The following is a 24,722-nucleotide window of genomic DNA, read 5'->3' as shown; positions in this document are numbered from 1 at the left end:
TGTGGTCAGACCAAGTTGTCTGCACCGTAATCATCTTGTAGAAGTAGGGAAGCCAGACTGAACAGTCTGCACTGTGAAGATCTTTTGAGAAGAGGAAAGGCTAGACCAATCTGCCTGTGCTGTCTTGCCTGTATCTCGTGCCTCCAATCCTCCGTTGTCAACCAAAACAGAATCCACGCCAACGTCGTTGCCAAACCGCATCTCGGTGTGGCTCTCAATGTGAATGAACTGGGAGTGGCCTACTGCCCAGGTCGGGGGATAAGTCTGTCGTAAGGTTACCGAAGGTGAGTGTAAGCAACTCTGAAGGTAGCAATCCAAATGATCAGGAGTGTAGAAGAGCAGCTGCACTACCATCCAAGCCAAGCTCCGTGTGACTCCGGATGTGGGTGTGTAATGATGCTTGATCTCCCGCATCTCGCGGGTAAACTCTCCAAGAGAGTCCAAAGCACTGAAGTCCCACTCCAGTGTGTAGATCCAAGCAATGAACCTGTCCAAGAAGAGATCCAAGATCCTCTCCCTAAGTTCATGTAGATGCTCCTGTGTAAGCAAGTGATCTGACGTGTCGAGGTCAAGTGGTAAGTGTCTGTCCACCTAAGATGGTGGTGCTTCTTTGGGAATGACGGAATCCCGTATGCCATGAGCATGGTTGTGAACTCCTCTAATGAGTGCATAGGTTTGTCCATACAAACCACGTCACCACCCTTCTGGAGTGCGCAACCGCCGAATGATGGCTGGAAGGACTGGATCTCCCAAGGATTGTACGCCCATAGATGATCATGCCAATTTCGAAGATACCGTGTATTGCAGCAGTCACTGAGAGACCGCAGCAGCGACCACCATCGGATGGTGTCCTGGCAGGAGGTAACTTCATCCTCTGTGAAAAACACAAGCCAAGTGGCTGCTGTCCACCCAAAAACGCAACTGCGAGGTGATGAAAACGCTGCTGTCCAGCGATTTTCAGCGTGCTCGTACGCTCCGGGCATGGTCTGCAGCGGTGCAGAGGGTTTAGGGAGGGCTTATCTCTGTGCGCGCAGCCGTCAGAGGGCTGAAAACGGAGAAAACAGCAAGGGTTTATGGCTGAAATCTGAATGATTTGAAGAGGAACAGGACCGGCAAGGCACCGGATGCCGAGCCGGTGTGGAAGGCAAGATGTGAATGGGCATAGCGCTCTCCCCTCCTCTGCTGCAAAAACGCTGCAGCCTGACAAAAAAACGCCAAATGTGGTTGAAAAACGCAAGTAGAGGAGAGGGGTTTTCTACTACAAAAAGGCCCAAATAGGCCAGCACTGGCAGCAAGAATGCAAAACGCTATGTATGAATGCAAAAACGCAGGTTGAGGTGAGGTCCTCCGCGACAAAAAAGCTCCTGTTTCTTTGCTTGCCTGACTAATGCAAAAAACGCTGGCTGATCTTCAGAAAACGATGGCTGATCTGATCTAGGGAGGAGTACCTGATGCGAGATGCGCCTTGGATCATCGAGAGCGTGAAGCTCTGATACCATGTGAGAGTGCGCGTGTGCGGAAAAGAGAGAGAGAGAGAGAGAGAGAGAGAGAGAGAGAGAGAGAGAGAGAGAGAGAGAGAGAGAGAGAGAGAGAGTATCGTCCTCAGAGGTCAAATATGACCTATGGGACTAAATGAACATGTCACATGGTGTGAGTGGAGGTCATAAGTGACTCTCGATGCTCAAAAATGGCTGAAATGAGCGTCGCAATAGAGAGTCCACATCGTGGTTGGGAGAGGAAGGTATGTAGGGAGAGCTCATGGCTGAATATATGGGGAAAGAGGACCTAATGTGGTCAAAAGCTGAGCACTCAAGTAGTGTGTGGTACTCACTCTCTCACACTTGACAAGGGCATAAGGTGCAAAGTCGGTGAGACTCCTCGCCAGTGCCCCAACGTCGTGTCTTGCAGTGTAGAGAATGGGAGCTAAGACGAAAGGAGGCAATGGTGCGGATCGCACTCAACGGGATGGGCTCAAGGATGTAGGGATGGGTTCGGCTATCTCGTTCGGAGAAGAAGAGAGATTTGTAGTTCGGGGCAATGTGTGTGGTGTAATGGCTGAAGCGAGAACCTCCAGATTTCTCCCAAGCCGTGATACATTGGCGTTGTAAGAAGGCCTCATTAACTTGGGAGTCGATCGACGCATCCTTGACCAAGTGACATGCATCCAATCTTCCAAACCATTTCTTGATGTCAAGCATCCACCCCGAACTTAGTATTTTGCTCCTGTATGTCTTTTGGACCTTTGGACTTGCTTCATATGCGATTCTAGGAAGTCGATACAAAGGGCTACGTTGTGTCTTAAGCATGTACTCCACAACCCTTTGCATGCCCAAGATCTCAATGGGAAGCGATCCGGACTCAAGAAGTAAGAGCATGTAGGGTGTTTGTGTCTTGACTTGGAGAAAGTGGGTGAGAAAACGCTTTTGGACATTCTCAAACTCTTTCCAAGTAGACTTCCCGATGCTACAACCCCACACCTCCAGTCCATAAAGAAGCAGCGGTGTCACCGATGTGTCAAAGAGGTACTTTTTGAGAGCTCAACACTTGATCTCTCCAGCATTGCACATGCTCTCAAATGCATAATAAGCCCTCTTTCCGGCTTCCAAGCGACGCATTGCACAATCCTTCCATTTATGATTGGATGGAACCTCAAGGCCAAGGTACTTGAAGCTATATACCACTTCAAGTTGCTCATTGTTGTATACAGTGTATGGATTTTCGTCATTGAGGGGCTTTACAAGCATAACATTGGTTTTGGATCCATTCACGATCAGCCCGCTATGTAGGCAAAAGCGTTCCAAGACACTCATAAGCTTTTGTGCATCTTTTAAGGTATGTGCCAAGAGCACTACATCATCGGCATAAAGCAAAAGCATGATCACCTCATTTCCGATCTTAACCTCTTCTGTGCCTTTTTGTTGCATAAAATCAAGAACCATGCATTCCAATTCATCAATGAGTAGCCCAAAGAGTGTTGGGGAAAGTGGGCATCCTTGTTTGACACCAATGGTGCTTGCAAAAAATTCTGAAATTCCATCTCCCATACGTAGTCGACATATCAATTTTTGGTAGATGTGAAAGACTGCATGCATAAATTCTCTCGGTACTTGAAGGCTTCGCATACGTCTCCAAAGATTTCCTTGCGGTACCATGTCAAAAGCTTTCTTGAAATCCACAAAGCAACAGTACAACTTTTTTCCTTTCAATCGAGACGCTTCCATAAGAACTCGAAGAGTGACAAGGTGATCAATAGTGCTATGATGCTTCCGAAAACGTGCTTGGCCAAGCGCACGTTTGCCGTTCTTTTCAGCCCATTCACTGATCTTCATTTCCATGATACATCCAAATAACTTTGCCATCAAAGAACCAACCATTATAGTGCGATAGTTGTTCACATTGATTACATCTCCTCCTTTGTGCAAAGGTTTGGTCCAATTTGCACTCCAATCATGAGGCATGCCATGTTGAAGTGCAAGGTTAAACATATCGCGTATCCAATATCGTGTTTTCTTGCTTGTTTATTTAATCATTTCAGCCTTAACACCTTGAAGGTCCCCTGCCTTGCGAGTAGCAAGTTTCTCAAGCGCGTAGGTAAACAAGGGAGGCATAAACAGAAGGAAGCTACAACACTCCATCTTATCAACATTGGGTTGCTCATAGAGGTTCTTGCAATGTGTATACATATCGTCAAGAGTCAAGTCACCAAAGCTCTTAACACGCTTGCCTTTTAGATTTTGCCAAAACTTGCCACATGCATGCTTTCTCTTGCGCTAAAAGAAGTTGTTTTTTGACTTCCCACCTTCTCCTCTTTTTTTGAACAAGTGCTTTATATGTGTGTGAACGTTCTAAGTAAACTTCCTTGTCTTTGCTTACATCCAACTTTAGCAAGTGTTTTCGGATTTGATAACATTCCATGTCAAACCATTTCTTCTTGGTGCTACCCTTCTTAGACCTTTTGCAAGACGCGTGTTTCACCGAAAAGCATTCCTTCGCACAAGAGCAAATTACTTCTTTGAAAACTTTCCACTTGCATTCTAATGTTGGGCTCTCTTGATTCTCTGTCATGCTTAACATTTGGTCCACCATATCGGCATATATAAGTGCTCGTTTGAAGTCTAAACGTAGGTACGAATGATTCACATCATGATTGGAGGCTACATGCTCGGGTCTTTTACCACACTTGAGGTCAATACATAACATCCTATGATCCGATTCCGGATTTCATTCACCAAGTGTAAAGCTTTGTATGCATTCTAGAGTGGCTACCGAAAACAATATATAGTCAATCATGCTATCACCATTGTGCTTTCTACATGTAAAGTCATTGGTGCCTTGCCATAGAGAGACACCATTTGCAATGAGCATTCCGGTACTATTGCACATATATAGAAGTGACTTTCCATAGTGATCCAGTTCTTTTGCATCATTAGAACTTCGATTATACATGTATGAGTCATTCTTCTTGAGACATGCGGCATGTCGACTTGTTGTGTGTCATGCTGTAACGTATTTGTGCGGGCATTCACGTCTCCAAAGACAATGACTTCACCCTGGTCCTTGTAATGAGCAATGTCTTCCTTTAGTTTAACAAAGGACTGATCTCTATCCATATCCAAGCGAGCATAAAAGTTGGAGTCATAGTGAGGAATGTAGCAATTAGCCACAAACATGACTTGACCATTTGGTGGGCTGATTTTCAGCCATAAGTAGCGTTTATACTTATCTTCTTTGACAATGGAAACATCTTTCAAACCCTTTTTGGTCATACATGCTACGCCTCCTTTGCCTCTATGTTACTTTGCATTTTTGGCCCACATCAAAGAATGCACATTGTATTTGTCAAATCCAAGAATTCGTTGTGCATCATGCTCCCATGTTTCGACAAGAAGTATCACATCGGAGTCATTGGTAAGCTCATCATTGCCAATTCCCACATTCCATGGATACTCGTTACAATTTCAAAAGCTTATTCGCAAGCATGAGTTGGTCTCATAGATCATGTGTCCCTATTTGTTGGGTGGACTTCCATCCTCCTCAAGTGACTTTTCTTCTTGAGACGACACCTTAACCTTCTTGCTTCTTTCCTCATATGCTTTGTGACGTACATTTTGTTGCATAAGAGTACGATCCTCATATACATTACAACCCGTTCCTTTGAGGTAGATTCAACTATTGTCAAGGATGATCTTTCTCTTTACCTCATCAGGCATGGTACATACAATAGGTCTTTCTCCCGAGAGAGAAACTCCTTGTTTTCCAACTCGATGTGCACCATAAGCCATGATTCCAGACATACCAAAGTATGTAGCAAAAAACTCTTCAATAGCAACTGCAAGAGATTGGGGTGTTTCCATGCTTTCCTCCTTGATTCCATGAATGACGATGTTCTTTGAGCGTTTTTGCCGTTTTTGCAATTCTTGAGTGTCCACATTCTCTACATTCTTTGCTTGGACAATGGCTTGCGTGATAGGAGATGTAGAAACCACATTATCCTTACATATATCAGCCCATGATTTGGATGCATTTCTCATCTCACATCCATCATGTCGTATTGTATCTATCATTTCCTCTTTCAATACATGATCACTCTCCACTTTGCTCAGGCGCTCTTTTAATACATTCATGTCAACAAGAGAACGCTTACATTCTTGAACTTCATTCTCAAGATGCATCAAGCGTGTTGTTTGTATTTCAAGAACCTTCTTGAGGTGCTCATTCTCCATAACGAAAACTCTTAAAGTGCCATTCTCCATTGCAAGTGCGCGCAGCTCTTCACCTTGCTTGTTGACAGTTTTTTGTAATGAGACCAAGTAAGCCATGATCATTGCTTCCGTTGTTGTAAACGACATGGTTGGATTAGCATCCAAATTCCTTGGAGATTTTGCATCATTTTCCATGGTGAGTGTGGATTTTCCACCCTTGCGAGTTTTGTCTGACATTGCCTTCAAGTCGGCAACAAAAATGCAAAGTTTTGACAGTAGACCACAAACGCAAGATATGGTGATGAGGAGGGGGCGATCAGCCCCCCATGACTACCATCAACCACAAGACCTGTTAGTACATCAGATGATGGAAGTGGGACCTAAGTACTCCCTGGCCCCATAAATAGGTGCCCAAGTGGAGGCAGGGCAATGCCTTGAAAAATCCCCCACGACCCAACAAGAAATAAATGAAATATGAGGGCGCCCGGACAATGTGGGCGGCCGGCCGGACAGTGCAATCTAAATGCATATGCAAAGGGTGGCCAGTCGAAAGGCACGCTAGCCGTCAAGGTGATAAGGTACATAGGGTACAGTACGTATTCGGTACGACCGGTACGTAGTATCAAATGGATAGAGTTGTTAGGTACGTAAAATTCGTAGGTTTTTTTAACGAAAAGCCAAAAACCTACAATACGGTTTGTACTTGATAAAGAATTCATAAGTATCACTCCAAGGATGTTAGTTCACTATTTTACAAACCAAGGCAAAGCTTTCATACGAGTTCCTAATCGTGCTTGCCCTCCTATATTCACCACCGCAATGACATTCGTGCGTGGCATGTGCTTTACAGATGCAAAGTTGTGTCGAAATGTCTACAAATTAGGCGTTGGGTTAAGGCTAAAGAAGGGCAAACCAAAAATTGCCGAGGCAATAGGGTTTATTTTCACACATTACCCACAGCACCGCCCCCCCTCAAAAAAAAAAAAAAAAACGTACAACACGAATAGCGTACAGACGTACCGAACCGTACAGATCCGTACGTACGTACGGATCCTACCTTGCTAGCCGTACATGCATGCCCTAGACCTGTGAAGCAGCAGAGTGGTGTAAGTCTAACAAGTCTCAGGCAGATAAGCTTGGGAGCATTGCTGAGAAGAGGACCCTTGGACTTTGTGCTTTGTGAAGCATTAAAAAAAAGCGATACCAAAAGGCTGGGGCGAGTCTCTTTGGGCACGGAACTTCGTCGTGCCGTGTCGTCTCTCTCTTAGTTTTGTCAAGTTCTTTCAGTTTTCTCACGTGTGTGCTGGTAGATTCTCGGCTTGGAGTGTCCAAGTCTATTATAGTGGTATCAAAGCTCAATCGATTCTTCTTCTATGAAGGATCCGATCCCTTTACTCACAACACACATAGATTGAGTCGATGAATCCTGCTAGGAGGAAACTGCGGTACTAGACCACTCTCCAATGGACATTGTCCACCTTCGGAAGATTCGGAAGAGTACGGCTTGTCTCCACCTACTGAGTACAAAAGAATGGAGATGCATCATCAACGGTAGGGTGATGCTTGTGCCCAACAGATGCTTCAGTACTCCAAGGATCCCCATTATGCGTAATTTTTGGTCAAGCATCCACTTGATGAGATGCACTTCAGATGGCGTCACAACTCCAATCCAGGAGTCTAACACATAGCTCTAGTGCAGGAGTGTGCAAAAACTTTCATTGCCACAACTTCATTGTTTGTCCTCCTCTACTCCTACTCCTTCGTCTTCCGACTTTAGTACCCGCACCATCTTGGTGCTGCAGCTGCCATGGTTGCTGTCGTGCCTTGCTCATGAGCTTTATTGAATGAAATGCAAATAACACTAATGCGAAATGATAAACTACTGCAACTAAAATTCCTCCCCTTGAAGTGAGCTTTCTAATCTCCCAATCTTGTTGGGTTAAAGGCCTAAATAACCCCTTTTTGTACATTTTTATACTTTGTCCAGGTTCATATTGACCCAAAACTCACTTATTGAGTTTTCCCCAAAAACGTGAGCTCTCTCTCTCTCTCCCTCTTCGTTCTATTAGCGCTTCCCTTTTGCAACACAGTGCCTCCGCTTCAAGCCTCAAGGCCTGCACATCTTCGCGTGCTCTATCACTTGCACACACCGCCGCGCGCTCAACAATTGGTATCAGAGCCAGATTAGGGTTTCAGAAGCTTTGCGCAGAAGGCTGGATAGTAGGCGAAAGGCTTCTCTCGCGTCAAATTTCCGCTTTCATCACGAAGCCCCTTGCTTCCGGTGTCACCTAGGGTGATTAGGGTTTCCAAAACAGCCTAAAACAGGCTGAAATTAGGTCAAAACAGGTAAAAACCAGAAAATTACAGGTCAAAACAGCAAAACGCAGGTGTGCTAAATCGATTCCCGTGAATGTCCCTTGCTTTTCCCACTCAAAACAGGTCCATTTGATGCAAATTGATGCGCCAAAACAGTAAATTTGCAGAAAATTCAGAATTGGACTGTTTTTATGTACACAAATTGAGGTTTATGTACGCCTTTTGTGGGTTTATGCAAGTACGCATTGGGGATACTTGTTAATTGTTGAAATTTTCAGCACATTGTATGCAACGTGCGGTACATTGTGATCACTGAAAATTTTCAGATTTTGTGTAGACACTTTCTGTTGCATTTTTATTCGTGCAAATCTCCGCTGGTTCCTCGTCGTCTGATGCCAAGAGCTTGATGGAAATCAAGCGATTTGACGGTACAGGTTTCGACCTATGGCAGGACAGGATGCAGGGGATTTTGTTCCTCAAGGATTGTGAGGACGCCCTTTTGGCTGTAAAGCCTGAGGATATGCCGGATGAGGATTGGGCCAAGCTCAACAAGAGGGCAAAGGCCTACATCAAAATGGCGGTGACTGATGACATTCTGGTAGACATAAAGGGCTTGGACAGTGCACATGCAATTTGGCATAAGTTGAAGGCCACTTATGAGAATGCCACCCCTGTGAATCAGGTGCATTTGATGCGCAAACTGGTGAACATGATGATTGACGAAGCAAAGTCGGCTTCTGAGCACTTAAGTGCTTTCACGAGTGTTATGAGTCAGTTACAGGATACTGGGCTTCAACCTTTTGATGACAAGTTGAAAGCCATATTTTTGTTGATGACTTTGCCAGACTCTTGGGAAACGCTTGTGGTTTCTTTGAGATGTCATTGATGCATTGCTAAGTGCAAATGATGGCCTTACACAGTCTTGGATAGTAGACTCGGGTGCCTCATTTCATGTGACTCCATCTGTGGAGTGTTTTGCTTCTTATCATGCAGGCAAGTATGGCAAGGTTTACCTTTGGGATAACCATGCTTGTGACATTGAAGGAATGGGCACTGTGCGCTTGGCATTAAACAATGGCCAAGAGTTTATGCTTAAAGATGTAAGGTATGTACCAGGCATCAAGAAGAGTCTATTGTCTGTTGGCCAGATGGATGCACAGGGTTATACAACCATTTTTGTTGGGGGTTCATGGAAGTTGCTTAAGGGATCAATGCTCATTGTCAAGGGATGCAAGAGTGGTACATTGTATTATTTACATTGCAAAGCTTTGCCTGGCAAGTTTCTTGCAATGGCCGAAGTTGCCTCTCATTTGGAGTTGTGGCACAAAAGACTTGGCCATATGAGCCAGAAGGGACTTGATGTGCTCTCCTCTTTAAAGAGGGTTGATGTAAGGGCACCAAGTTAGATTTTTGTAATGACTGGTTGTATGGTAAACAAAAGAAGTCTTCTTATTATTCTGGTGTCTTGCGCAAAGCTAATGCTCTTGATTTAATTCACTCCGATGTATGTTCAATGCCTGTTAAGTCTTTTGGTGGTGCATCATACTTTGTTACATTCATTGATGATTGCACTAGGAAAGGCTGGGCATATTTGTTAAAGAATAAGAGTGAGACATTTAATGCATTTAAGAGGTTTCATGCTTTTGTGACCACGCAAAAGGGTAGTAAGCTTAAATGTTTGAGATCTGACAATGGGGGGGAGTACACGTCTACTGAATTTCAGCATTATTGCGAAGAATATGGGATTAAAAGGGAGTTGACAGTCCCTTATAAATCATCTTCTAATGGTGTGGCTGAGAGGTATAACCGTACTTTATGTGAGAGAGTGCGTTGCATGTTGTCCACGGCTAATCTCCCTCATGGGTTTTGGGGAGAGGCTTTGAAAACTGCAATTCATGTATGCAATCGCTCTCCTAACAGTACGCTGAAAAATGACATTCCAGAGGAGGTTTGGTCTGGCAAACCTGCCTCTTATGATCATTTGAGAGTGTTTGGCTACGAGGCTTTTGTTCATGTTCGTAATGACTCGAGGACAAAGCTAGATGCCAAGTCCATCCAAGGACTCTTCCTAGGTTATGGGGAAGAGGGTGAAATGGGCTACAGGATCTGGTTGCCTCAGTTTAAGAGGGTAGTACGCAGTCGAGATGTAGTGTTCAATGAGGCTAAATTGCTGAAAAATGCTACATCTTCTGAAGTTGACAAGAAATCGGTCAAATTTCAGTCTCTCTTGCCACCTATTGATGTTGAAAAAGAGCCTCAGGATGCATTACCGCAAGCTGAAATTGATAATCAGCCGGTTAACCTTGAGCCAGAAGAGGTAGGACATGATTTAGATGCTCCAAATGAGGATGGACAGCCACCTGACATGGCTGAAAATGATTTTCAGCAGCATGAGCATGCTGAAAATGAGTTACCTCCTGATGTAGAACTTGTGCCTGAGAATGTAGATCATTGGGTACGCAGGTCTATTCGTGTCAGAAGGTTGATATAGCGCTTTGACCCCTCTTTGCATCATGTTATGTTGACAGATGAGGGAGAGCCTCTTACATATAAAGAGGCAAAATCATGTGAGTTAAGCAGTAAATGGGAGCTTGCGATCCAAGAGGAAATCAAATCTTTGCATGCAAACAATACTTGGGATCTTGTGCCATTGCCTGAAGGAAGAAAGGCTCTTCCTAACAAATGGGTTTACAAGGTCAAATGTGTCGATGGAAAGCCCAAGTATAAAGCAAGGTTAGTTGCCAAAGGGTATTCACAGAAAGAGGGGATTGACTTTCAAGAGATCTTTTCTCCTGTTGTAAAGCTTACGACATTGCGTGTCCTTTTTGCTCTCGCTGCAGTGCTTGACTTAGAATTGAATCAAATGGATGTAAAAACAGCTTTTCTTCATGGTGACATTGATGAAGATATCTACATGAAGCAACCTGAGGGTTTTGTAGTTCCTGATAGAAAGGAACTTGTATGCAAACTAAGAAGGGCACTGTATGGTTTGAGGTAGTCATCACGTCAGTGGTACAAAAAGTTTGATACTTTTATGCTGTCTCAAGGCTTTAAACGCAGCCATTCAGACCATTGTTTGTATACAAAGAAGGATAATGATGGAAGTCCTATAATCCTTGTGCTATATGTAGATGATATGTTGATTGCTGGGAAGCATAAGTCTACCATTGATGCTCTTAAACGTCAGCTGAATTCAGCTTTTGCAATGAAGGATTTAGGTGATGCTGAGCACATCTTGGGCATGAGAATCAAGAGAGATAGAAAGTTGAAATTGCTGTTCTTATCTCAAGAAAAGTACATTGCTAAAGTACTTGACAGGTTTAACATGGCCGAAGCTAAGTCACTTGTAGTACCTTTACCTCCACACACAAAACTTAGCAAAGCCGATTGCCCAAAGGATGGCGTGGCAGTGAATGCTATGAAGGGAATCCCTTATGCATCAGCTTGTGGTTCTCTTATGTATGCTATGGTTGCCACTCGTCCTGACATTGCCCATGCGGTGGGAGTTGTTAGTAGATACATGTCCAATCCCTGCAAAGCACATTGGGAAGCTGTGAAATGCATTCTGAGATACTTGTCAGGTACACAATCTAGGTGTATATGCTATGGCAAAAGTGACCTGAAGTTACAAGGCTATTGTGATGCAGATATGGCAGGTGACTTGGATACCAGGAAGTCCACTAGTGGCTATGTGTTTGCTATTGCTAGTGGTGTTGTCTCTTGGTGTTCACGACTGCAGAAAATTGTGGCATTGAGTACTATTGAGGCTGAATATATTTCAGCCACTGAGGCTTCTAAAGAGGCCATATGGTTGGGCAGACTTGTCAAAGAGCTTGGTATGCCTGCTAGTACTCCTGTCTTGGGATGTGATAGCCAAAGTGCTGTCTATTTGGCCAAGAATGCCATGTTTCATGCACGGACAAAGCACATTGATGTGCGATACCACTTCATACGACAGGTATTGGAGGATGGTCTAGTCACCTTGACTAAGATTCACACACAGGATAACCCTGCAGATGTTCTCACCAAGAGTCTTGCTAAGGCTCAACATGAGCATTGCATACAGTTGGTGGGAGTTGGTTAACTTAAAGGCGTTATTTATGCCTTTAAGTGGGATGTTGTTAGGTTAAAGGCCTAAATAACCCCTTTTTGTACATTTTTATACTTTGTCCAAGTTCATATTGAACCTAATGAACCTCGACACATTTTTTAAAGGTCACTTATAATAAAAGTGGGAAAACCCAAAACTCACTTATTGAGTTTTCCCCAAAAACGTGAGCTCTCTCTCTCTCCCTCTTCGTTCTGCTAGCGCTTCTCTTCTGCAGCACAGTGCCTCCGCTTCAAGCCTCAAGGCCTGCACATCTTCACCTGCTCTATCACTTGCACACACCGCTGCGCGCTCAACAAATCTCTCATGGTGCAGTGGAGTGGTCTTAGCCCAAGGTCAATGTCTAACTCCGCACATGACAATATCCTCGATGATGGATGTGTAAACATACATGGAAAAGTTGTGCTTGGATGCAAATATTTAACTTTGAAATTCTCCCAAGAGACTATTCCTCTGCTTCGCTTGTGTGAAGTACATCTTCACCTCTTGGGTGAAGTCACACTTCACACTAGAGAAGCAAGGAATAATGCTTTTATCCTTTGCCTTGAGATTTTCTTGATCCTCCTTCAATACTCCTTGTGAGCAACCATGATAATAATCTTCAGCTCTTGGAGGTTGAAACTCAAAGCAAGAAAGGGGTCTTTATCAAGAAAGGGGTCTTTATCAAGGTTGAGGCTTGAGGAAGCTCTTGCTTATGGGAAGAACCCCACAGGAATGCACTCTTGAGTAGCGAGGGCTTAAGTGCTTTGGAGAGAGAGACTTGGGCATATACCATTGTGGGAGCAAGGCTTAGTGGAGCTGACGGGCATCATGTGCTTTGTTTGATATGGTTTGACGTCGGGGCAATGAGCAAAAAAGAGTGGCCAAGCGCTCGACGAGTCCCTTGCGGACCCGCCAGCCTTCCCTCATTGCAATGCACCACCACGCTCAATTCCGACCGACTTCTCCCAAAATAGGCAAGGGGTTTTGACCCAGAAACCTATGGGTCCCCAATGCACTTAAGTAGACAAGCCAACCACGTGGGCTTCAATGCCTTGTCTGGGGTTTTCACAAAATATGCTTTTATTCTTGGCCGAGCAGTATAAACACACACACACACACACACACACACACACCTATTTTAATAAGGGAATTGAATGGGATGATTCTCTTGGATTTTGGGGTTTAAGGGCTCATTACAGAGCTGAACCAAAGAGCTTTAAGCACAATCTTTGAATGCAAAGGGTTGAGCTTTCAATTGATTATGAAAAACCATTCCAATGGGAGGTGGATTAAGCGAGAAAACTACATGCAATGCAAAGCTTAGTCACACAATCCTTCTTTAATTGATGATGATTTCACCAAGGAGGGTAGTGGCTAACAAGGTAAAACTTTGTGGCTCTGCTTTGCATCTCCACGCGGTAGAATGCCATAGAGAGAGCTCACACATGAGCATGTCAACGCAAATCGTGGGCGTCTGTATAGCAAACTGCCACGCCAGCATGCCCACACAACTTCTTTAGTGTGTGTTTTATTATTGGACGGGGTCCCATAAGTTGTTGGGGGTTAGGATTAAAATCCTAACCTATTATAATAATTGGACCACTTGGGCGAGAATCTGTTAAGTTGGTGAGGACTTCTTCCTTTTCTGCTTTTGGTTTAGGCCCCTCGGCTGGGATCTGTAGGTTGGCTAGGTCTCTGGGTCTTCAGTGGCTTGACACGTCAATAGCTTGTGTCATCCCCCTTCTTGAAAGAAAAGTAATTGTCCGCAATCTTATCTGCAAAACAACTCAAGTTAGATTAAAAAATATCCGAGGGTCAATTCCGAGGGTCATTTAGTTTTCTCATTCCATATCGGAGCTCTTGATATTATGGAGTAGCAAAATTAGCCATCACGCCCACGCCGCACTGATCTGTAATGGGTGTCTTGATGCACTAAAATTACATACCAAGGTAGTCTCACCCAATTAGGAATATTGAGTGGTTGGCACATCACGATGCTTACATATGTATGTTACAAGAAACAACAAATAGTGCGGCTAAGCACTCCTCCCAGACAGATTAAGCATGAAGTTACTCAACAACTTCCTCCTAACTCCCCCAACAAATAACCTAAAAAGGTCCGGGCCATGAGCTTAGAGGACTGATATAATCAAATGCTCCTCAGACCGCAGCCTGCGTCGCGTGGAGGCTCGATATACAACTAAACGCTCCCCAGACCACTCGCCTGCGTCGGTCAGAGGTTTTCTAGCATACAACTAAACGCTCCTGAGACCACCAGTCTGCGTCGTTCAGAGGTTCTACATCAAACATGAACACCCCTCTAAGGAAAGCCCGAGCCGAAGATATTTAGAAGACAACAAAAAAAATCAAGCATTCTAAATTGGCAACAAAACAAGTCTAAAACAGTTCATTTCTATTTCAAACAATTTTCAAACAGTATTGTCAAACAAAGTTTAAAAAGTATCTTAACACAATACAATCTGAAAATCATTCGGGGTTGGTTTCTGTTAGTCAAACTTTAAGGACGACTTGCTTGTCGTTTTGTTGCAAAGTGATGGTGTAGTTCCGAGTCTGGATGGTTGCATCGTTCTTGTTGTGCCAATGCATGCCCAAAAGAGCATCACAATTGCCCAACTTCATTATGTGAAAATGTGCTTTGCCATGGTACCCTTGGATTGCGATTGGAAGAGCACCAATGAGAGGTACACCTTTTTGAGTTTGCCCGGTGGCTAACTCGGCTTCAAGTTCTCCAACAAATTGATCATACTTGAAGTCCATCTGCTTCAGGTTTTTGGGATGGAGAAAGTTTTCATTGGCTCATGGGTCGAAAAAGATAAGTGCCTTGATGCCATTTATCTTTCCATGGGCTTTGCATAATTTGTTGGATCCTTCCAGAACGATGTCGTAAATGTTGGGGATAAGTCCCACGTAGTTTTGGCTCTCTTTGTAGGTGATTGTTTTCGAGGCGTATCCCCCTAGTAGGACAATTGTTGTGTGTCCCGTTTGGAAGCATTCAAAGCAACGACCTTCTTGTAGCAGGGCATCTCGTTGGCGTCGAGTCAAATGAGGTCTGGCTACTTGAGTTGAGTAGTGGGTCGTTGGAATCGAGGATTCTGAGTGTCGGTCGGTTGCGTTTCTGTAACAAATTCCAATTTTCCTTTCATAAGTTTGCAAGCAACCGCAACATGGTTCATGAGTTCTTGCATAGTGGATACTTGTTTAGAGAGACAACATTCTTGTAATGGTGATGGTAGTCCAATTGTATAGCGCTCACATTGGTCCTCCAAGGGAATCATCTTGAAGAAAGACACCTGAAGATAAACATCAAGGAACCTTTGGTTGTGGTCTTCCATGGTTTCCATGGCGAGCATTTTCAAGTTGCCCCATTCTAATAGAATCGGTTGCTCGAATAGGGAGGTCATGTAGCTTCGTGCAAAAATAATCTTGAAAGCCTGTCAAGTCCTTGGTGCATACAGGTGGGTAGCAATTGAACTCCACCATTGCATAGCATTATCTTTGAGAAATCTCTCGGCTCGAGAGATTTTGCATTCTTTTGTGTAGTTCTCCAAGGCATAGATGTTTTCAAACTATTGCAAGAACTGCAAGGCTTTCTTTCTATCGTTCACCCAGGAAAAAAGTGAAAAATTTTACTGTAGTTCCCTCATCCTTGAATCCTTTGGTTGATTCGGTGCAACTCCAGGATGTGGATAATAATAGGGAAAACCATATGGACTCCAACCTTTGTATCCGGTGGAGGTGGTGGCAATGGCGGCGGTGGAGGCGGGTACACGTCAAGAGATTGAACCATATTCGTGAAAACTCCCTCGATGGGAATCAAAGATTGAGTAGGTTGTTGATTTGAAGCCCTAGTGCTTTTTGGTGTCGGAGGAGGAGGAACAACCTGAGGCAACACAGGTAGCAACATGTAATTCAATTACTGTGGAAAGCTCAGCAGAATTCGGAGATTCTGCTGAGGGTGCTTTGAAAGAATGTCGCGAAGCTTGTCAAGGAGAAATTGCAAATACTCGGTAGAATTCAGAAACACCATCTTGCTCTGTCTGTTCTTGGGAGGATTGGTATGCTTTCAAAAAAGCACACGATTAAAGCTCTCATACCACTATAACGGGACAGGCACCACGTGCCAACTGAAAAGAACAGATTGAGACAGACGTTTAGCACTTCAAACAATTGAATAGGAAGACAGAGAGAATCCACACGAGGCATGGAGTGGCGGAGTTTCACTCCCAAACTGCAATGGGCCCAAATAATGGCACCCTTTTTGGTATTTCTTTATATTGCTTCAACAAGGTACCACTTTGTGGCTCTGCTTTGCATCTCCACACGGTAGTGTGCCAGAGAGAGAGTCCACAATATGTTTTTAAAGGCCCTTGGCCATCCAAAAGCAATTTACATGAAAAGCATCAAGATGAAAAGCATTTGGTCCAAAAGCTAAGCGCTGAAAGTTGCTAGTGTAATTTGCGAAAATCCCTATAGATGCCACATCAACATGTCAGCACAAATCACAAGTGTCCGTACAACGGGCTGCCACTTCAACATGCCCACACAATTTCTTCGGTGAGTATGTGTTTTATTATCGGACGGGGTCTTGTAAGTTGTTGGGGGTTAGGATTAGAATCCTAACCTATTTTAATGATTGGGCCACTCAGGTGAGAATCTGTAAGTTGGTGAGGACAACTTCTTTTGCTTCTGCTAGGGTTTAGGCCCCTCGGTCGGGATCTGCAGGTTGGCTAGGGTCTCTGGGTCTTCAGTGGCTTGACACGTGAGCAGTTTGTGACAGAGATAAAGAAAAGATGAGTCCCAGTGTGGGCAGAAGAAACCAATGGAGATTTTGGCAAATTTTTGGCGGCGAATCTCAACAGAGTGGAGTACAAACGTCAATTGCAGGTTGACACGTGTATGAAAAGATTGATCAAGTACTCCAAAGACCAGAAATACGTGAATCACCTGAAGAATTACCGGCTTGATGAGATTCACTCGAGATGGCGAGAGGCCGTCAATTCTCCTCTCAAGATTGTAACGAAACAGAAAGAAAAGTTGAGTGAAGAAAAGTAGAAATTGTATATGTAGAAAAAGTTTGAGAAAGCTCTTGAAAAGAAGACAAACAAGTTAATGAAAAGCTTAAAGCACTCTTGGAAGAAGAAGGAATCAATTGGTTTCCCCCGGTTATTTAGGCGTGTTTGTTTCAAGGACGACCCAAATTTTTCTTCATCTCTAGAGAGTTTCGACAGTTCGTTGTCGTCTAGTTCCAATGAGGATGAGAAAAAGCAAGAAAAGCAGATTTTTGAAAAAGTCTAGAAGCATAGGAAGCCATCTAGCAGTTCAGAGGAGGAGAGTTCGTCCTCTTTTGACAGTTCGGACAATGAGAAAAAGAACAAGAAGACTAAGGAGTTCAAGGATGGAGGTCAAGCAGTCAAGTTTGCACGTTTTCAGGCTACCAAGGCACCCATCGAGCCCTAGAATTCATACAACGGTTTGACATTGCCTTCTCAAGAGATCGTTTCTCGTAACGCTCCAAAGTACTAAGGGCGTTATCTTACTTGAAAGGAACTGTACAAACATGGTGGTCTACTATGTTGCTACACAAAGAAGCGCTTAAGAAGTGGGTAAAATTCAAGAGAGTTTTCACTTTTGCTTGGATAACGAAAGCATATGAAGAGGATGCTGTCATGGCTTGGCATCATATGAAGAAGGAAGACACTTTGGATGAATATTGCTAGAGGTTTTGGGATACCTATTTGCGAGTGTCCTCGTTTCAGAGGATCACTTTGAAGGACCAGATTGAGCGGTTCCTGTGTGGATTGCCAAAAGAGATTCGACGGTATTGTCTGCAAAAGAAGTGTGACTCCATTCAGAGACTTATTGGGACATGCCAAGCAAGGTTTTGGTATGCATGCCGGCTCATTGACCTATCCTACGGACAAGCCAATGTCCACCTCAATGGGGCAAGAATCTTCCAGGAAAGAGAAAGAACCAAGGGAACCGGATAAAAGAATTCTGAAGAGTAAGAGAATGAGCTGATAGTGCATCAAAGGGTTCTGATGAAGCAAGGGAATCTACTAATGGTTCACATGAGAATTCCGATGATTCAAATTGAGGACAGGGGAGGCTAGGGGGGCTACCAACAGGGCACAAGAAAAGAGTAGAGCAATAAGCTAGGTCCACCGATAATTTGGTCAATGGCACTTTGGCTCTCGATGCAAAGTGGATGGGGGAGGAGAACATTGCAAATTCTCTTGAGTTTTGAGGTGTACCTTGAAGCTTTCGGATTGTTAGTAGTGTCGATGCCAAAAGTTACTGATGAATTAGCAGGTTGAATCTGGTGCGGTACAATAGGGGAGCCACTTGACTCTTTTGTCACAGATTGCCTAGATTGAATAAAGTCACTAATTTCTCCTTGAGATTTTAGGAATACTAACAAGCTGACAATATTTTGTGGAATGAATTTATGAAAAGATGTACCTTTAATCAGAAATTTCCTTGATTGAACTATCACGTGCGCACTTCACTTGCGCTACGTGGACATGTTTTGTCACAGTCTAGCATGATCCAGTAGCTTAGGACTGAGCCTAACACTTTTGTGAGCCTCTAGCAGGACGTGCATGTCTAGGCCGATCACACTTGCATACCCTCTCTTGCACAGGACAACATTTCATCATGTAGGCATTTTACCGCGTGAACCATCTCTAAAAGGTCATTTATTAATAAGTGATTTTTCATTTACCCTTGTTGGAATGTAGGTAGGCAAATGGCTAAAGGAACTATAAAAGGAAGGAGGAGGCGCTAGTAGAGAGCAGAAGAAGCAGAGCAGGCACCCACCTGTAACAAACTTGGACACGACACAACAGAGATTCACTTCAAAACAGTTCACAATTCACAATTGATTCGACACAGCCCGGCGGAGTTCTGTGCCTAGAGATGTTGGTCCCAAAGACTGGGCCCTTTCGGTATTTCTTTTTGTATTAATCTGTGTTCAAAGTACAAGAGAGTGGGAGGGTTCTCACTCTCAGACTCTACGTCCAGATGCTCTGAGTTGTGAGGGCCCTGCCCACTTATTTATAAGTTGCCCATAAAGCAGAGCCCCAAAAGCTTTCAGTGAAAAGCCTTGCAAAATAAAGCAATTTGATCCCAAAAGCTTCTCAAAATATTGCGTAGAATTCAGCTGGCGTAAAAATCATTTTCCATACAGCCATGCCACGTCAGCCTGCTGCTGCGTTTCGCGTCGCAAATAATGAAAGGCCGTATGGTACTACCACGTCATCATGTCAGCGGGTTTTCCGGGTGCTGCCAGTTGGGGGTTGTGTGTGTGTGTGTGTGTGTGTATCTGCTGCCCCCACTTCAAAGTGTGTCCAAGGGCCAACCACGTCACCAGTTTGTGACACCATGTCACGTGCACATATAACCCTTTGTGTACGTGGACAAGCTACTTCATGACATGGGTTCAATTCAGTTAGATCAGGAAGTGATCTGGCACTTTTGTGAGTCTGTTCGCAGACCGTGCATGTCCAAACACTTAGATTAAATGCATATCCTCTGGTTGCACACAACATGATCATCAGATTACAGTCAGAACCCATCAGTAGCATTTTTACAGTGCATAGACCTATTTTCCCTATTTTTGACATTTTTCACTTATTATTTTTAAGTGACTTTTGTTGGGAACTAGGTAGGGCAATTTTGCTAAGATAATATATAAGCAACCTAGCACTAGCACTATCTGGCAGAAGAAGAAGGAGAGCATCAGGCACTCAAGTGCAGCAGGCCCTCTAGAGACCCTTCTCAACAAGAACCCACAGCAGAATCCCAACGTTTTCTTCAACCAAAACGCCAACACATCACCAGCGTTTTCAGCCTCAGTAGACCAGCGTTTTCAGCCTCAGCATACCAGCGTTTCAGCAAGCCATAATCAACCCTTAGCCAACATTTCCAGCCCCATTTGGACAGCGATTACAGCCATCGATAGCCGTCCAAAACAACCATCAGATCCATCGATTTTCAGCCGTCAGATTCAGTTTTCAGCCATAGTCTCGTCCTCGTCGTCCATACCGTCGACATCGACATAGCCATTAGACTTGCATCATCATCATTGTATCAGATTGTGCAATCAATAGTAGACCACTCTTGCCATCGAGAGTGGGGCCCTTGGAGGAGGGTTTTACAACGTCTTGTGTCGTATTCTCTTATCTCTCTCTCAGTCTCATGCACTTCCATTCACAGTGTCCATTCACTTTGTTTGTGTCCATTGCACTCTCTCACTAAAGGAACGAAAGGCTCTCCCTTCCATAAGTAAAAGGAACCCTTGAGCACAGTTCGGAACACTCATCTTGAGCAAAGTTCAACATTCATTCCGTTGCACCTTACATTGGTATCGGGGCTTTGGCAGTGTTTTGTATCACTCAAGGAAAGAACCACAAGGATTTTTTTTTTTTGCTTGTTGAGGTCGCACGAACCCAAGTTCACTTAGGCGTGTCGATTCCTAATCGTGTTTTTGAAGAGTGATAGGAAACCCAAGAAAGAAGGGCTTGTCCAGCCTCCCCTTGTGCCTCTTTTCACTCATTCAGAGCGGACCGTGCACTTAGCGGCCGGCCAATTGACGCGAGGTGGGAAAAAGCAACCTTGGTATGAGCGCAAGGCCGCCAAGGGGTGTGCTCCGAAAAAGAGCAGAACTCGAGTGAAGAGAAGATCCTTCTCTAACACAGATTGCAAGCGAAAGAAGAACCTCAAGACCCTCAAGAACTCAAAACCCCCAAGAACCCAAGTTCCTTGTGAACTTAAGAACCCAAGACCACAAGAACCCACAACTTCAGTGGATGGTCATCACTCGAAGCGGAATGGATACTTCGCTTGGAGGTGATGAGCATGAGAGAGACGAAGAAGAATTTTCCCCACCAGGAGGTTTTTCCGTTCCTCCTTTTTCTCATCTACGCCAAGGATTGCACCAGATCCTATGGAGGCTTGGTGCAAGACGATGATGGACATGATGACAACGTGGCACGAAGCAAGAATGCCAGCCATGGAGCGTGAGCGCGAGCAATTACGCTTGGAGGCCAAAGAATTTGATTACAAGTACGTAGAAAGAAAAACACAATTGGATCACAAGCAAGTTGTTCATTCTCCATCTCTCATTTCTAATGTGCAGACGAAGATTGAAAAGATTCGGGAAAAGAAGACTCTCTCAGCCTCTTCTTCTCCAAAGCATGACACACAGGATTTGCATGATGATTTCGATGATAATGACAAGCATGATGATTTGCATGATGATCATGATGTGATTTCTCACGAGCATGATGATTTGCATGAAGATGACGTGATTGTTCACAAGAATGATGGATTAGTTGATACTTTTTCTAATCTCATTGTATATTCGATCAATCACAAAGAACCGATCTTGGCTTTCGAGTTGAGGTCCACAGAACCCCCACAAGAAGATTCAATCGATCATCAAGAACCGATCTTGGCTCTCGAGCCTAGGTCCAAAGAACCCCCATAGGAAGTACTGTGTGTTCGCATGATTAGTTAGCACGAATTGTTTGAGTGTTTCATTCGTGATCGTTTCCTGTATTTTAGTCAGCGTCTTCATGTGATCCCTTTTCTTAGGAATGACATATTGTACGTTGAGCACGATTCACTCATGAATGAGCACGGATGTATGCGGATTATTCATGAAAAGCTGAAAAGTATGCATTCAAAGAAGTCACATTCCATGTCTCTTCCTTGGCACGACAAGTGGTAGAAAGAGCACATGAAAGTATGAGCACCAAGCATGGGCATTTCCGTTGTGAATTGCCATAGTTGATTGCTTTAGATCAGAAAGACAAGATTCGCTCTCATTGTTTGCACGTGTGTGGTGAACGGGTAGGCACTCTGTCTATGTGTTCATCTACATTGCATGTACACTCTTTGAGGAAGACAAGATTCTTTCCAGTCACTTTACATGGAATGGGTATGTTCAGGTTTTTGTGTTGGAAGTGGTTTCAGGAATTTTCAGCCTCGGAGATTCTTGAAGAAGGTAGACGCATGACTATAGACGAAGTTGAAGCATCGAAGAAGTCACATAAGACTTTGTGTTGCCTAAAGAACCAAGCATTGCAGACCTTTATGAAGTTCAAGTATCGCATGACCCACGCATCAGAGTGGGCCGGCGAAGAGTCCTTTCCACGATTCAAGACGTTGTTGGCGATCTTTCTCGACGCCATGCAGTTCGGTACCAGTACCTCACTTTGAAAAGGAGGGGATGTCACGTGCACATCTAACCCTATGTGTACGTGGACAAGCTACTTCATGACATGGGTTCAGTTCAGTTAGATTAGGATGTGATCGGGCACTTTTGTGAGTCTTTTCGCAAAGCGTGCATGTCCAGACACTTAGATTAGATGCATATCCTCTGGTTGCACACAACATGATCATCAGATTACAGTCAGAACCCATCAGTAACATTTTTACAGTGCATAGACCTATTTTTCCTATTTTTGACATTTTTCACTTATTATTTTTAAGTGACTTTTGTTGGGAACTAGGTAGGGCAATTTTGCTATGATAATATATAAGCAACCTAGCACTAGCACTATATGGAAGAAGAAGGAGAGCATCAGGCACTCAAGTGCAGCAGGCCCTCTGGAGACCCTTCTCAACAAGAATCCCCAGTAGATTCCCAGCGTTTTCATCAACCAAAACGCCAACACATCAGTAGTGTTTTCAGTCTCTGTAGACCAGCGTTTTCAGCTTCAGTAGACCAGCATTTTCAGCCTCGGCATACCAGCGTTTCAACAATCCATAATCAACGTTTCCAGCAACCCTTAGCCAGCGTTTCCTGCCCCATTTGGACAACAATTTCAGCTATCGATAGTTGTCCAAAACAGCCATTTGATCCATCGATTTTCAGCCGTCAGATTCAGTTTTCAGCCATAGTCTCGTCCTTGTCGTCCACACCGTCGACATCGACATAGCCATTAGACTTGCATCAGCATCATTGTATCAGATTGTGCAATCAATAGTAGACCACTCTCGCCATCGAGAGTGGGTCCCTTGGAGGAGGGTTTTACAACGTCTTGTCGTATTCTCTTCTCTATCTCTCAGTCTCAAGCACTTCCATTCACAGTGTCCATTCACTTTGTTTGTGTCCATTGCACTCTCTCACTAAAGGAACGGAAGGCTCTTCTTTCCATAAGTAAAAGGAACCCTTGAGCACAGTTCGGAACACTCATCTTGAGCAAAGTTCAACATTCATTCCGCTACACCTTACACACCAACAGTCAGGCAGCACCTCAGGAGCTCTAGCATTTTCTCAAGATCAGCCCAGCCTTTTCAGCATCAGGAAATCAGCGTTTTCGGTTTCTAGCCTTAGCCTCACGAGGACCCGCAACATCTTTGTAAATCCTTGCCGGATTTCCCATCAGCACCCAGATTAGCCTAACATTTTTGGTTTCAGACCAAAACGGCCAGCGTTTTGCAAATTCAGCCCAGATCAGCCAGCGTTTTTGCATTTCAGCCCTTATTCACCTCAGCGGTTGTAGATCAGCCCAGCAGTACCGCCACAATAGCAGGTCCACAACGGATTTCCAAGGGTTTTAAGATTTTAGCCTTGACATTAGGACAGAGAGAAACTTTGCAAATAAAACCTGTAACAAGAACTAACACTTCGAACACACACGGCTTGGAAGCTAGAGCACTCCAAGCAAACGCCGACAACCTGTTGGCCCCAAAGACTGGTGCCCCTTTCGGTATTTCTTTATTCTTATAAAAAAGGGAATAAAACCTGCGATTTCCTACAAGCTGTCCCACATAATCCAGGCTGAAAAAGACATGTTCTGGCCTGATTTTGGCAGCATAACTGTACTAGGAAACTTCATAGACAAAATCCCCACTCAATGGATGACTTTCGCGGCGCATACAAACACTTTACAAAACCTGGCGAGAATCTGCAGCACGCTGAATTCTCTATTTTCTGCCATTGAAATTGCACTAGATCACCACCACGTCCTTGTGACATGCCCCCGTCTTGAAATGGCAAACGTCCTCGATTGCATGCCATATATACATGCCATTGATGATCTTGTGTTGTTAGCATGCTTTTATCATCGCATGTACCCGCAAGAAAGGTCATAACACATGATACAAATGACTTAATGAGACCTTCATACTTTTGTCATTTTCATCTATTATAGAAGTGAACATTATACCTTTGACACTTGAAGAGCAAGTTTAGTAGTTAAGTCTAATGTAGTGCTTGCTTTGCTGCAATGGTGCAAAGTGCAAGGAGAATTACTCATGAGAGTCAGTGAGAGGTAATGGTGTGAGAGCTCCAAGTTCTAACGTACAGAAATGCAGGAAGTGCTGCAAAACTTTGGGCGACTTGAGCAAGTGTTGCCTTGTTGATTTTTGTTTTCGGTATACTCTTGGGAGAAGGTGAATGACAACCTGCAATTCGTTAAATGAACCACCCGCACACGTGCACCAGTAGATCAGAGAATCACCCACATAAGGTACAGTTCCCTCTAGGTATTGTCAGTCCCAAAACTTGTACCACGTGTGGTAGTTGTTTACTTGTATCGATCAGCAGGCTGATACCAGAGTTTCACATGTGACTGTACTTATCA

The 24,722-nt window shown here is 44.1% G+C and overlaps 1 protein-coding gene across 1 annotated transcript in view; it reads left to right on the top strand.

Annotated features, from left to right (window-relative positions):
• The window catches only part of PDX2 (pyridoxine biosynthesis 2), a 70,997-nt gene that overhangs the window by 24,402 nt on the left and 21,873 nt on the right, over positions 1 to 24,722 (top strand). The window lies entirely within an intron of this gene.

The sequence above is a fragment of the Adiantum capillus-veneris genome, chromosome 27, assembly GCF_014529385.1.
Source record: "Adiantum capillus-veneris isolate H3 chromosome 27, ASM1452938v2, whole genome shotgun sequence".
In the NCBI taxonomy this organism is placed as follows: domain Eukaryota; kingdom Viridiplantae; phylum Streptophyta; class Polypodiopsida; order Polypodiales; family Pteridaceae; genus Adiantum; species Adiantum capillus-veneris.
The sequence above is the reverse complement of the archived record's forward strand: the minus strand, read 5'-3'. Positions and strand labels throughout refer to the sequence as shown.